At 44.9% G+C, this 14,920-nt stretch overlaps 1 long non-coding RNA gene across 1 annotated transcript in view; it reads right to left on the reverse strand.

Annotated features, from left to right (window-relative positions):
• Positions 1–229: 229 nt before the first annotated feature.
• Positions 230–14,920, reverse strand: part of LOC145722038 (uncharacterized) — a 31,009-nt gene continuing 16,318 nt past the window's right edge. The window contains exon 3 of the long non-coding RNA XR_014146076.1: positions 230–988. This is a non-coding gene — a long non-coding RNA (uncharacterized LOC145722038). The remainder of the gene's footprint in view (positions 989–14,920) is intronic.

The raw sequence follows: 14,920 nt of genomic DNA on the forward strand, positions 1-14,920 counted from the left end.
GATGAAGAACAGACATAGGCTAGATGGAGAATCAGTGTGACTCTAAAAAATCAAATAAGGAAAAAAACCATTTGGTGTTTTTAAAGATGAAGAAATGTATTCCATCTGCTATTTGGCTCCATGTGTTGCAACTAGAGACGAAAAAATTTTTGAAGAAGCCCGAAAAGCTATTTTCAATTTTTTTTCATACATTACTTCACTAGATGGTATTTCAAGCAAGCATGGAAAAGTATGAGAATGCCAGTTTTCTTTGTAAATCAGATGTAAAATGAGAAGACCAGCAAAATAATGGGAGCATAAGGATCCCTTGACTAGAAGAGGTCCAGGAGAAAGAAGGAAGTGGGGGTATACCTAAAGGAATTTAGCAGCGGAGTGGGAAATGAGAGAAAAAAATTTAACTGAAGAACATATGGAGGGAAAGGAATTTAAAGATAGGCTATATTTTTACTAAACAGGTTAGACATGTGACAAAGAGAAAAGTCTCCTCAAAGCTAATTCCAATAAATGTAATTCTTAATGGCAGACACCAGAGCTTAGGAGTTTTCAAAATGGGGGCAGGGGATAGAACAAGTTGTGATCAGACATTTGCATTTTTAACATGGGGGTGGATCAGCCCAAGGAACAGATGTGGCAAGCACTAGCCTTCTGAGGGACAGAGGGACAGCATGTTGGGAGCCACAAAGCTGTCCCAGGGTGGTGGGAGGGGAAGGCGGAGGAGTGGGGTATCCCCACGGAGGCCTGGGGCCAGCCCTCCAACCCAAGCCCAGAGCCACACACACCATGGAAGTTGCCTGTTGCTGGAGTCTTCAAAGCCATATGGGAGAGATCTGATTCTCACTCTTAAACCCATCCAAAAATGTTGATCTTCTCAATGAACACCAAAGCAAACTTTTGACAATTAAGAAAGACTGCAGTCAAACTTTGAGAAGGGACTTCTTGAACTTCCATTCTGTACATTCTTCACGTTGTGGGTAAGTTGAGTTGAAGACTGTTGGAAGAAGAGATTAATTACATTTATTCAGATGAATTCCAAAATATCTCAACCTAGAGACCAAATCTGAAGTGATCTAGAATAAGTTGAGAAAACATTTGTAGAAGGGACTTAGAGGGACAAACATGTATTTCTTCTCCCTTTTATACTACTCCATAGTTTTGTTCTTGGAGCCCTGGTGTACAAAACTAAAAAGGATCCCCCCAACCTTTAGTATTTCAGGGGCTATGGCATCATCAGGCAAAGTGGATTCTCCTTTCTTCCAATGGACCAAGGAGAACCTTTTATACACAACCTAGGCCCTACAAGATTGTTTCTAGTCTGATGATCAGCCCCTATTAATGACTCAGAATTCCTTTATCCCAAGGAAGACGCCATATGTAAATGTTCAAAAGAAAGAAAACCTACCCTAAGTGAGAGTCCTGGACCTGCTTGTTGCTGGCCCATTTGTTGAGGTCTGCTCATGGTGAGAGGGAATCAGTCCAGTATAAGGCAAGGACAGAGACAGAGAGCCTGGCCTTTCCCTTCCTCAGCTGCCCCCAGAATCCACTCAGATCTCCTCTTAACCTCTGTCAGGCCAGGAAGCCTAAGGGACAAGGCCCATTGGGTTTGCCTTATAAAAATTCCTTGCTCTAGAGCCAGTTCTCTATTAGTTAGTTTGTGGCATTTTACTATTTGTCCCTTTTACAGATGAAAACACTGAGGCTAATTACTATAAGAGCTTTTATAAAAATTAGCTCTTAATAAATACCATGAACTAGTCAAATATTTATAGATTTCATTACCTTATTTCAATTTCTAGCAATCCAGTGAGCTGGTGACTGTTGCTATTACCAATCTCTAGATGAGGAAACTGAAGTTCAGAGAGGTTTAGTTACTTCTCCGAAGTCACACAGCTAGTGAGGGGTGGAGCCCAGATTCAAAGCCGCTGGGTCTGACTCTAAAGCCTCCTTCCTCTTTCTCACCCCCTATGCCCTCCACCTTAATCAGTAGGAGAAGTTAATTATCCAAAGTTAATTATCCATAAATTAACATTTATGTTTGCTCTTGTAGTAGAGGAAGCACAGAAAATTAGAGACATAAAGCATCAACCCACCCTTGGATTGTCCTGGAAAATCAATGTCAAAGAAAACATCAAGGCTTTCAAGGAACAGTAGAGCTAAAAATACAACACCAGAGAGAGTGAAGACGCCCTAGCCCTGGGCAGGAGACGGATCAGGGCCCCAGAAGCGGAGAAAGGTGGTGTCTGGAGAAACTCCTCACACACGCGCAGAGCCCAGAGGCTCAGTGTCACCGGTCTCCAGCTCTCAGGTTTTTCTGTCCCTCCATCTTAGCCACCGCCCCTTCCTGGTTGCATGTTAGCAACCAGGCTCTAGTGGGGAAGAAAAGAGAGGCAAACGGCAAAAGGTCAAGGAGCCGGCCAGCCACCTCAGTCCCTGCGACATGGTGGCCAGGACCTCATGTGGGACAGGCTCCTCACAACTGCCCTTCAAACCAGGGTTCTCTTAGGTGGCAGGCAGGGCTCAGCTGCAGAGAACCTAGTCTACCTGAAAGCAGAAAAGGGCAGCCTGGAAGGGATCAGAAGTCTCACAGAATCTCTGGGATGGTTAACGCAGGCCAGGCCAGGCTTCGGTTCATCTCCCAAAGCCACACCACAGGCCGCCCTCCGGCTGTGATCTGGGACTTCCCAGCCACCAAACCAGGAAGCCAGGGCGACAACAGCAGTGCGTGATCTAGAAGCACTCTGCCCTGCCTCTGTCTCCCCACTTCACTCCATTTCAAATTACTTTCGCCATGTGCCTCTGGGCGGCAGAAACTTCATCACATCCAGAACCTTCGTGCAGAGGATCTGGGAAGAGCAGGTTTAGCTTTCCGGTGTCTGCGGACCCAGAAGGAGGAAGCTGTGGTGGACGCTGAGGAAGCCGACCGACCAGCCACATCTTAGCAAACGAAGCTAAGTGTTTGGGCTTCGGAGCTACTGAGTGTGGGGAGAGCAGTTTGAGGTCAAAGCAACACATCCTGTTTTCCAGTGGAAAGGACTCAGGATGCAGTGAGCCCATCATCCGGTGAGAAGCATGAAACAGGAAAGGTGAAGCAAAGAAACATGGCTAAAGGGCTCCTGTGCTCAAGAAGGGCCACACCGGGCTGTGCACACTTTCTTCATTGCTCCCCAGCCCTGGAGTGAGTGCCCGCTGTTGCGCACACATGTGGGCAGGGGCCTGCCTGCCCCTGGGGCGCTTTCCGTCTAATGAGAAAGCCAGAGTCCAGGACAGAGTAGGCAAGGCCATTTCAGTTTTACAGCTGGGTAAGCTGAGGCTCCAGCAGGCAGCCAGCCCGGCCCAGCATCCTCTGCGGTAAAGCCGGGACCACCAGGCGCAGACCCCTGCCCTCTCAGGCAGGGTGTTTCCTGCCAGCCGTGAGCTCCCACGCTGACCCAAGCCACAGAGCAGCTCAGATTCTGGGGAGACCCTGAATCCCACATGTGGATTCACAGAAAGAACCATTTCATAGGAATTTTTAATTAAAAACCAATTCAATTAATATTTAGAATTTCAAGAGGACATCAGAGGATGGAGTTTAATGCAAACGTTTCTTAAATCCTCTTTTTCCTTCTCTTCCACTGACCCCCCCCCAACTTCTCTCTGACTCTCTGCTCCCCACAAAGCCTGTCTCCTCACAGCTGCCTCTCCTTCTCCACTCCCTTTATTTCACCCCTACGCTCAATTCCCTCCTGTAAACAAATTTCTAAGTCTTCCTCCCCATATTCCAGACACTCCTCACCACTTGCCTCCTTGACTCTCCAGTTCTCCCCCCCCGCCCGCAACACCCCCCTCGCCCTGATTCCAAAGCAGAAAAGCCAGGCACACAGCTCGCAGAGACAGAGTCCGCTTCAGTTGCGGAAGGGCCGCGGCAAGGCGGTGAAGGTTCCTGTACAAACAGCCTGGTCCCTGCTCACTCCCACCGCAGAGAGAGGAAAACGGAATCTCTTCTTCTTTCTGGAAGGTGGCTTGGCATTGAGAATTGCTCAGGAGCTGTCTACAAACTTCCATATTCCTTTAGCTGGGATACCCACCCTCACCCCATCACTGTCCTTGAACGGTTGGTAAATCTTTAGAACGTGTCACGACTTGCCCAGGCTCACAGCAAAAGCAGAAATACTTTATAGACACCTGGCTCCCGGCCTGGCTTCCCCACCTCCACCCCAGCTTCTCCCCTGTCCGACTCCTTCGAGCTGGTGAGCTACAAGATGTGGCAAGTTCCAGTGCTGACCGGGCTGGGAAGCAACAGACACCCACACCTGGGTCACCACTGCCCACAGTGATGGCTCAAATACTTTTAAGTTAATTAGATCCCTTTAGGGCGCCTGGGTGGCTCAGTCGTTGGGCGTCTGCCTTCGGCTCAGGTCACGATCCTGGGGTCCTGGGATCGAGTCCCCCATCGGGCTGCTTACTCAGTGGGGAGCCTGCTTCTCCCTCTCCCACTCCCCCTGCTTGTGTTCCCTCTCTCACTATGTCTCTCTCTGTCAAATAAATAAATAAAATCTTTAAAAAAAAAAAAATTAGATCCCTTTACCACTTACTCTGTGCCTTAGCACAAGCCCCTTACGGAGATCAAACCCAGGAAACATTTAAATATGATCTCCGGCCCAGCAGGGCCCGCGAATCATTTTCATCATGGAAAAAACCAGGCTGGAAAACAATAGTGCATTGAAACCAGTTCTGCAACTGAGCCTGCATGGTCAAAGTCCTCCTGGCTTTCGATTAACACACGGAGTTCAGGTTAAGAGGGCCGCCTGCTATTGATGGGTTGATTGTTTTTGAGATGAAGAAACCTCATCTTTTCCCTATATTCCTCTTGCTGGCTGGAAGCCCAGGTGCTGCCTCCAGCACCATCCGGCGAAGGCAGAGAACATTCTGCTGGCTCCTCCTGACCTTCTGGGTGCCATTACCCAAACTAGATCCCTCAGGAACCCCTGGGTCCTTCCTTGTCCTTGCCTCCTCATATGACTGCTCCCCATGGCCTCTGGTGCCCCTCCCCTCCTTCTTTGGTCCTGTCTCTGCCTTAAGGCGCTATCCCCTGGACTGTAATTTGTCTTCCTAAATCTCAGATTGGGTCACAGTTATCGCTTGCCAAAAGCCCTTCTTTGGCCAATGAAAAGGGATGGAAGTGATGTGTCACAGCAGAAGCCGTAAGGGGCCATGCCTGCTGGGAGATGCTCTTCTTTTCCTCTACCACAATGGCTGTCCCTATGCTGATGATGCTGCTCCATGAGCCTGGGGCCCCATATGAAGCCCCTGAGCGACAGAGTGGCACCAACCTGCAAAGTCCACACAGCACAAGTGACTAGCAGTGCTTTGTTCCAGTGATCTCGAAGCTCCCTGTTATCATAATCTTATCTGAGTTGAGTGGTCAGGCAGTGGGGAGCAGCTCTAGTTGTTTCCTTCTATAGAGAATATCATAACTTCCCCAAGTTCACAGCCAATAGATGAGTTTGAATCTGGAAAATAAAATAAGGCCAAAAGCTAGTATCATATAATAAAGAATTTGACAAGCTTCTGTCCCTGGTTCCTGGGAAGGAGACTCTAAGTCCTTGGAATTTCCCAAGTAATAGGAGTGTCCTCATTGTTCATGAGCCCCTGGTTTATATCTGAGTTTATGCTAATGAGCTGACTCACATGGAACCCTAGATTGTTTCAGGATGCACCTATCATGCTGGAAAGACCAACGATGTGATTGATTAGAGAGTTAGGGCTTTGAGCCACCAGCATCAGCCTGACCTCCCAACTTCCAGGGAAGGGTGGGTGGGGGGCTGATTATTAAGTTCAGTCACATGGCCAATGGTTCAATCAGTCATGCCTTTGTAATAAAACCTCAACACAAACTCTGGACACTGAAGCTTGGTGGAGCGTCCTGGTTGGTGAACACATCCATGTGCTAGAAAGTCATGTGCCTTGATTCCATGGGGACAGAACACAGAAGCTCTGCATTTGGGACCCTTCAGAACCTACCCTATGTACTTCTTCATTTGGCTGTTTCTCATTTATATCCTTTATAATAAAACCATAACCACAAGCATGGCACTTTCCTGAGTTCTGTGAATCATTCTAATGAATTATCAAACCTGAGGAGGATCATGGGAACCTCCCAGATTTGTTGCTAGTAAGTCAGAAATGAGAGCAGTCATGGACCACACCCTTTAATTTATGGGGTCTGCTTTAACTCCAGGTGGTTAGCGCCAGAACTGAATCACTGCATACCGGTTGGTGTCAGAATCACTAGACAAACAGGTCAAACAGTAGATCAAGCTGGGAGATCCAGGCAGGAGATCCGGGGGACTTAGCATGACGGGGTAGAGATGGAAGGCTGTGCATAGGCTGAGGCATCTCTCAAGTCAGCTTCTTCAACCTCTCACATTCCCATCTCCTTGCAGATGAAACTATTTCTTGCTGAGACACTGAATTCAGCCTGGCATCAATTGCCCTAACAGGGAAAGCTACCAAGCGTCTCCCCTCCCAGAGAGTGGGGTGCTTATGCAGGGATGGTGAGAGCAGCCCACTCCCTCATTCCAGTGTCCGCTCTGTTTTGCCCACATTCTTACTCTGTGAGTACATTCCTCAGGGGTTAGGCCACAATTCACAGTTCCCATGGTCCCTTGAGTCTGCTCCTAATTTGCCTTCTAGGAATTTCTAAAAGCTCATTTAAACATCAGGATGTGAGGGGAAAGTACACATGCCCCTTAGGATAGTCCAGTTCTCTAATATAAGCTTCAAAAGCGTCTACCTAAAAGGTGGCTTAAACTGCAAATATATCACTTCAAAAAAAAAAAAAGTTAGATGAAATAACAGATGACATTCATCATTCCAGTCCAGTGTGTAGTGAGCATTTAAACCGAGTCTGGCAAAGCTCTAGGGAAGGGGTGGCTGGGGAGAGGGGGGTGATAAAAAGAAGTGTGACATAGTCCTTGGCCTCAAGGCCTTGACCATCTATTTGCAGAAACAAAGTTTATAAATGGAAAAAGTACTGCAAGGCAGGCCAGGATTAAATTTCCAAGTGAGTTGGACAGATAGAGAGTCAGTCTGGGGAAGAATTTAAAGAAAGAATTGAGCCTTAAGGAAACGTCACAAACAATGTGGGTCTCTAATGGGCCTTTACTAAAGAAAAAGATTTGTTTTTTTAAATTAGCTATTTTCATCATATACTCTTAACCTCCTGAAATCACATCAAAACCCACATCTGTACATTGTCATAAAATGTCTGAACACCATGGTCAGGAGGCTGGGCCCCTACACTCACCTAGTGGATAGGTTGAGTCTTAAGGATGACTTTCCAAAGAGGAAAGAGGACCAGCCAGCCCCTTTGCCACCCAGCTCCTTTCCTCTTTGCTCCCTGAGAATCTGTTTTTGCCTCTTATGTGTGGTACTTTGAAGGGTACATAAGGTACCCCAAAACCAGCCCATAGGAGGTCAAGAGCAAAACAAATGTAGAATTCTTTGGTTGTACTGAGAGTGGAAGTCAATATACCATCTGCAAAAGATCCTGCCTTCACTCAGATGAGCTCAGTCAGAAAGACAGACAGTAGGCTCTCAGCCAGGTTAATGGGGAATAAACCCCCCCCCAAAAAAATAGAGTCCAAAGCACCCTCTGGGACTGGACCCCAAAGAAATGACTGAGTGTGAGGAACGCACACATGACCCAACTGGTGGCTGTGGCTGGAGTTGTGGTACAGTGGGCAGACAAGTACCAGGAGTCCTCAGGCCGTGCAATACTGAAGAGCAGCAATCGCATGTCCGAAGACCAGGTGGGCTGTGACCTAGAGCAGAGCTCAGACATCCGCTGCAGAAACAAGCAACAGGATGCAGTACCCAGGTAAGATTCAAAATCAGGGCTTCGGTCCCAGGAGTGAGGTGGGAGTGTTCCACGTCCTCTGGGAAATCTTCCCTAGATTAGTCTCCCGTACCCAGTCTGGGTTAGGGGTCCCTGTTGAGGACTCCTGCAATGTCCTGTTCTCACCTCTTCTTTCTTACCTTGCATTAAATTCCTCCATTTCCCGGTCTATCTCCCCAGCTAGAATGGTCCCACCTTGGGGACAGCCTCCATGTCTGATTCATCTTTGTAGCCATCAATGTCCTACACACAACAAATGCTCAGAAAATGTCTGTTGCTGCTGTTGTATGTAGATTGCAAATCAGGGAATTGAGACAGAAGCCTGGTAAGGAGCACATAGCTGCATTTAGGGGAGCCCATGATCCTGAGACCATGTGTGAGGGCAGAGTCTCCACAAGCTGATGAGACCTCAGATTGCTATGGAGACTTAGCACAGAGTCCATCTGCTAATCAGAGTGGCTCAGAAACTCAGAGGGGCTGAGCCTATGGTTGGATGGTCACTGGGGTCCCAGAGCCTGTGGTTGTTTGGGGCTGGAGAATGTTACAAGAGTGTTCATGAGAACATTCACTGTTAGGCTTTCACTGACACTTAGTATGAAGTAGCCTCATTTACACTGATCATGCTCAAGCCATAAAATCCAAAATCTAAGATTGTCAACCCAACAATGGTTCTGCTTTTCCCCACCCTTGGAGGGAAGAAAAGGAGCTGTGCTCAAAATGTAGCCCATTTTCTCTCTTGACTTAGAGATGGTGTTTTTGAGCACACACACTTCTAAACCCTCCCAATACCCACCCAACCCTCCTCCCAATCACCCCCAGCAACTGACTGGTGCCCTGCTACACATAGTTCCCATTCCATGTTCACTATGCGATGTGTGCCTGCAAGGAAAGAAATTCTTATCGTTTAATCGCTACTCCTTGCCAGAATCGAAATAAAACTAAAAGTAGAACTGAAATGGGATGGGAAGGGAACTTGCCTCCAAGTAGGGTCAGGGAAATAGTGGGGAGGGAGAGGGTCTAAGCAACATCATTGTAGCTCAGAATGAGGCTCTTCTGGTCAGACACTAGTTCTAAGAGCTAGCCCCAGGTCCACAGAGGCCAGTGTGGGCCCTTCCTTGCAGCATTCCAGGCACTGAGCAGGGAGCCAGCCAGTCAGCCCAGGGCCAGGCTTCCATGGTGAGAGCCAGCACTTACTTGCATAGCAAGGTCTTGGCCACCACCATCAACCTCCAGAGAAACTTGATCCATGGTAGCACACTGCTCACATTCTAAAGACCTTTCTGCTAGTCAGTGCCTGTTAACTAAAGCATGCCCTGCCGCTGAGGACACGGTTTGGTTACACGAAAGGCTGCCATCCCCTTTCAACTCCTCTAGGGACATGCTCAGTCATTTCATTTCCCTTCTTGTGTAGAAAGTCAGTGGCAACTGTGTCCTCCCCCACTTTAGGGCTGGTGAGAACAGGTCACATGTTTTTCTTTGAATAGTTCCTGTCTTCTGGGCCATTTTCTAAGTGACTTACCCGTCTCATGTCAGTGCACAGAACGATCCTATGAGGTAGACTGCTGTTCCCATTTCACATGTGGAAAAGCCAAGAGAAGTGGTAGAATCAGGCTTAACCCCAGGCGGGCAGACTTCAGGGTCCATGTCTACTGCCCTCCCTAGGAATCTGGAGGTCAGGGGTCAGGAGCAGGCAGGGTCACAGAAGGCTCTTGGTGTCCTGCCCCACTGTCCCTGCTTCAGTGGGAGGACTGACAGAGGGCACAGCGGGGTGCTCAGTGCCTCGCTGCATCATGAGAGGTTCAAAATATCTTCCAATAATCAGTAAATCAGAAGGGCTAGCTTGACTCAGGTTTGGTTTCTCTTTATCCACACTTCAAAACCTGTCCTGCCCGCTCAGCAGCATTGGTACCTGCCTTTTTGCATTTCTTTAAAGTCAAGCAACTATTAACTGAGCTGAGGAATTCAGGGGTGGAACCAGACAGTTTCTAGACAGTTTCATCTGTCCCTAAGATGACATGTCCCCTGGGTCCTTTATCCACCTGGAGCAGATGATTTCAAAAGAAACCAAGAGTGAGAGACTTTGCAGGGCAGGGGGTTGGGGCCGCAGAGACCACAGGCATCAGAGAACATGCATGAGAAAGAGGGAAAATGAAAACAAAAGGGAAGAGAGAAAATAGAATAAGAAACTAAGACGACAGAGATATTTTTACAGTAAGTCGTGGCTGCATGTGCATTATTAGTCTGCTGGGGCTGCCGTAACAAAAGTACCACAACCTGGGCTGCTTAAACAACAGAAATGTATTGTCTCACAACTCTGGGGGCCAGATGTCCCAGACCAAGGTGTCAGCAGGGGTTGCTTCCTTCTGAGGGCTGTAAGACAGATTTGTTCCCAGCTTCTCCCTTCACTTCTGGTGGTTTGCTAGCAACCTTTGGTGTTCCTTATCTTGTAGAAGCTTCACCTCGATCTCTGCCTTATCTTCACCTAGTGCTCTCCCTGCATTTGTCTATGTCCAAATTTCCCCTTTTTATATGAATACCAGTCATTTTGGATTAGGCCACCCTGATGGCCTCATTTGAACTTGATTACTTCTGTAAAGACTCTGTCTCCAAATAAATTCACATTCTAAGGTACTGAGGATTAGGACTCAAACATCTTTTTGGAGGGACATAATTCAGCCCATAATGGCATGCATTTTACTGATTTTTAAGAAAGGGTCTAAGCCTGTGAATTTCGAAGGACTTAAAAAAAATCCTTTTAAATAAATGCATCAGATAATTGCCAACTGCTACCTGTGTTTGAGTAGAGAGCAGTGAGGGTGTTGACCCTGTTACATTAAATTCAAATTTCTTGTGGGTTCCATTGTATGACACATACTTGCAGAACCAGATGCCTTGGAGCATCACTTCTATTATTTGGCCAAGACCCGTGTTATAAAAACCTTCTCTTCTCTGTCTGTCTCTCTCTCTCTCCTACCTCTTCCACTGAAGATTCAAAGTCAGCAATAACTGAAACGAAAGAAAATTATTTTACTTGGTAATATAAAAATTGGCTCCTTTTGAAGGGCAGTATTGGGTGGTATTTGAGGGAAACTGGTGCAGGACTTTCTGGGTTCAGATCCCAGCTCTGCCATTTAGTAGCTGTGCTATCCGGAGAAAATTCTCAAATTCTATAGCTCAGTTTCCCCATCTGTAATAAGGGGTGAAAATAGTACCTCCCTCATAGATTTGTGAGAGTTATATGACGTGATATGGATATATCACATTAAACAGAATCTGAAGCCTAGTAAGCCCCACATAAGTACTTGCTATTAGTTAATAGTTAATAGTTAAACTATTTTGTTTTAAGTCAAATATAAACTTTACCCTAGATGAATTTTTAACTGCTTAAAGCACACTGAAGTTTGATCAGAAAGTACAGAAGAAGACAACATACAAAGGCAACAGAGCTAGAAGTTTAGATTCAATAGAGGCTGGAAAAAGAAAATAATCATGATCAGAAGGAATCATCCCCAGCAGTTAGTGAGGAGGAGGTGACAGGTCCACTGTAAGATTCATCAGGGACTGTGGGAAGGACACTAAGGCACATAACAAAAGACTGCCAAGTGAGAAGCACTGAGAGTAAAAAAAGTCAACATCATCAAGGAGGAGAATTGGGTGCTGGGAAGCACAATCAGAAAAAACATAGGAGCAGTCACAAGGGCCAAATGGTTAATTTGCTTGACAGGCCACCATCACCTCTTACCTGGGTTAATGCAATGACCTCTTCTACGGTCTCCCCTGCTCTCCCTTCGACACTGCCTCCCCCAGCCCCACTCTCCACACAACAGCCAGATGATCTTGTTAAAACATAAGTCAAATAATCTCACTCAGTAAAAGCCAAAGTCCCTATAACGGCCTGCAAGGACTCCACATGACCTCTCTACTCCTTACTTCTCCACTTCTTACCTCTCAAACATCAGGCATGATCATGCCTTGTATAAGTTTACTATTGCTGTGTAACAAATTACCCCAGACTTGATGACTTAAAAGAACACAAGTTTGTCCTATAGTTCTGGAGGTCAAAAATCCAAAATCAGTCTCACTGGGCCAAAATCAAAATGTTAGCAGGGTCGAGTTCCTTCTGAAGATTCTAGGAGAGAATCCATTTCCTTGCCTATGCCAACTTCTAGAGGCCACCTGTATTCCATGGCTCGTGGCTTTTTCAACCATCTTCAAAGCCAGTAGCTTAGTGTCATCACACCTCCTTCACAGATTCTCACCCCCTTGCCGTCCTCTTGCAGACTCTTGTGATCATATTGGGCTCAACTGGATAATTCAGGATAATCTCTCCATCTCAGGATTCTAAACTTAATCACATCCACAAAGTCCCTTTTGCCATTAAGGTAACATATTCAGTTTTCTGGGATTAGGGTATGGACATGGGCTGTTATTTAGGTCTACCACATACCTCAAGAATATTCTTCATCCAGATACCCATCTGGCTCACTTCCTTTGGGTATTACCCAAAAGGTACTTTCTTAATGAGATCTTAACTGACTACCGTCTTTGAAATTTCTATACACATATTCTTAACCCTTATCTCCCTTTTCTGATTTATTTTTCTCTTTAGTATATATTTTATGGATATATTTTTTATTTAGGAATATAAACTCTATATGCAGTAATTTTTTTTTGTTTTGATACAAGATGGACATACAGATCTATATTTAAAAAAAGGAGCACTGAAAATGGCTACAACATGAGTAAATATATAAGATCATTTCTTCTTATTTGAATCTCTTTAAAATCTAAGTCACCAGGGCACCTTATTGGCTCAGTTAGTTAAGCGCCCAACTCTTGATTTTGGCTCAGATCATGATCTCAGTGTCTTGAGATCAAGTCCTGCCTTAGTCTCTGTTCTCAGCAGGGAGTCTGCTTGAGATTCTCCCTCCCTCAGCCCCTCCCCCCACTCGTGCTCTCTCTCTCTCTCGACCCCTCTCTGAAATAAATAAATATATATTTTTAAAGATGTTATTTCTTTATTTGGCAGAGAGAGAGAGCACAAGCAGGGGGAGCAGCAGACAGAGAGAGAAGCAGGCTCCCCACTGAGCAGGGAGACTGATGCGGGACTCAATCCCAGTACCCTGGGATCATGACCTGAGCTGAAGGCAGCCGCTTAACTGACTGAGCCACCCAGGTGCCCAAATAAAAAGCATCTTTTAAAAAAAAGAAAGATGCAATGTATTTTGGCACTTATATGTATTAGTAAAATGGAAAATATATGACAACAATAGCATAAAGTCTGTGTTGGGGGGATGAAAATATCCTATTGTAATGTTTTTATACTAAACATGAAGTGATATAATATCACATGATGGTAGACTATAATAAGGTAAAGATATATGCTGTAACTCTTAAGGTAACAACTGAAAAAGTTATAGATAACAAGCCAACAGAGGGGTTAAAATGGAATTACAAAAAATAATCTAAAAGAAATCAAAATAGAAAAAAGAATAAGTGGGATAAATAAAAGAGCAAAACAATAGACTTAAGCTTTAAAAATGTAAAAATAACATATATAAGAAATCATATTAAATGTAAATGGTCTAAGCATCCCAATTAAAAGGCAGAGACTGTCAGACTGAATAAAAAAGCAAGACCCAACTATATATACATATATACAACCTACAAGGAACACTCCTTAAATATAAAGACATAAGTAGATTAAAGGTAAAAATATATAAAAAGATACACCATTCTAATACTGACCAAAAGAAAGTTGAAATTATTATATTAATATCAGACAAAACAGATTTCCAGGAAATTACCAGGAATAAAGAAGGTCATCTCCCAAGGACAAATGGATCAGTTAATCAGGGGACATAATAATCTTAAACATTTATGTACCTAATAACAGAGCTTCAAAACCCATGATAGAACTGCCATAACTTAAAGAACTACAAGGAGAAATAGATAAATCTGCAAAGACCTGTACCAAGATTATTTGAATGGATGAGACTGAGAATTTTGAGCTTTATAATATCCTAAATATCCTAAAATTGAGCCTTCGGCTCAGGTCATGATCCCAGGGTCCTGGGATCGAGTCCCACATTGGGCTCCCTGCTCAGCAGAGAGCCTGCTTCTCCCTCTCCCTCTGCCCCTGTTCGTGTTCCCTCTCTCGCTGTCTCTCTCTCTCTCTGTGTTAAATAAATAAATAAAATCTTTAAAAAAAATTAGAGCAGAAATCAATCAAATAGAAATCAAAAAACAATAGCAAAAATCAATAAAATAAAAGCTGGGCAAAATCCAACAATACATAAAATACATAAATGACCAATAAAAAACCTTATATGATCTCAGTTAACATTGGAAAAAGCATTTGACAAAAATCCAACATCCATTCCTGATAATAACTCTTAGCAAACTAGGAATTGATGGGTATTTCCAACCTGGTATAGACTGTCTATGGAAAAAATACCATAACTAATATCACATTTAATGGTGAAAGACTGAACGCTTTTATCTATGGGTAACTGGAATGAGGTACAAGTAGAAGATAAGTTATTATCTTGGTACTAGACACTAGACTGGTACATAGAGGAAGTTGACTGTTTTTAAGTGTATTAAAAACCTTTTAAAAAAAAGAAAATAATAAACTCAGGGCAGTCATCTGCCAACTCAAATATAGTGACAGTCAGAAGGCTTCAGTGCTGGCTTTAAGGAGACTGTACTCTCCTGCAGCCACAGGGCAGGCTAAGCTGAAAATCAGGCCCAGGATCAAACTATAAACATGGCAGAGCCATGTCTGGCTACAGAAGAGATTGAATTCAGAGTTTTGATAGGTGTCCTAGGTCAAAGTCAAGGCCCTGGTGAGGAAAAAAACTAAAAGTGGGACTCTGAGACCGGTACCAAGATTATTTGAATGGATGAGACTGAGAATTTTGAGCCTCTAGTTGTCCTAAATCCAGTGGACCATCAGAAGCGCCCAATCCCACATGATGTAATGAGCACTGGGTATTATACACAACTGGTGAATCAATGAACTCTACCTCTGAAACTAATAAT

Source organism: Leptonychotes weddellii, chromosome 6, assembly GCF_054177405.1.
Source record: "Leptonychotes weddellii isolate Sample4059 chromosome 6, ASM5417740v2, whole genome shotgun sequence".
NCBI classification, from domain to species: Eukaryota; Metazoa; Chordata; class Mammalia; order Carnivora; family Phocidae; genus Leptonychotes; species Leptonychotes weddellii.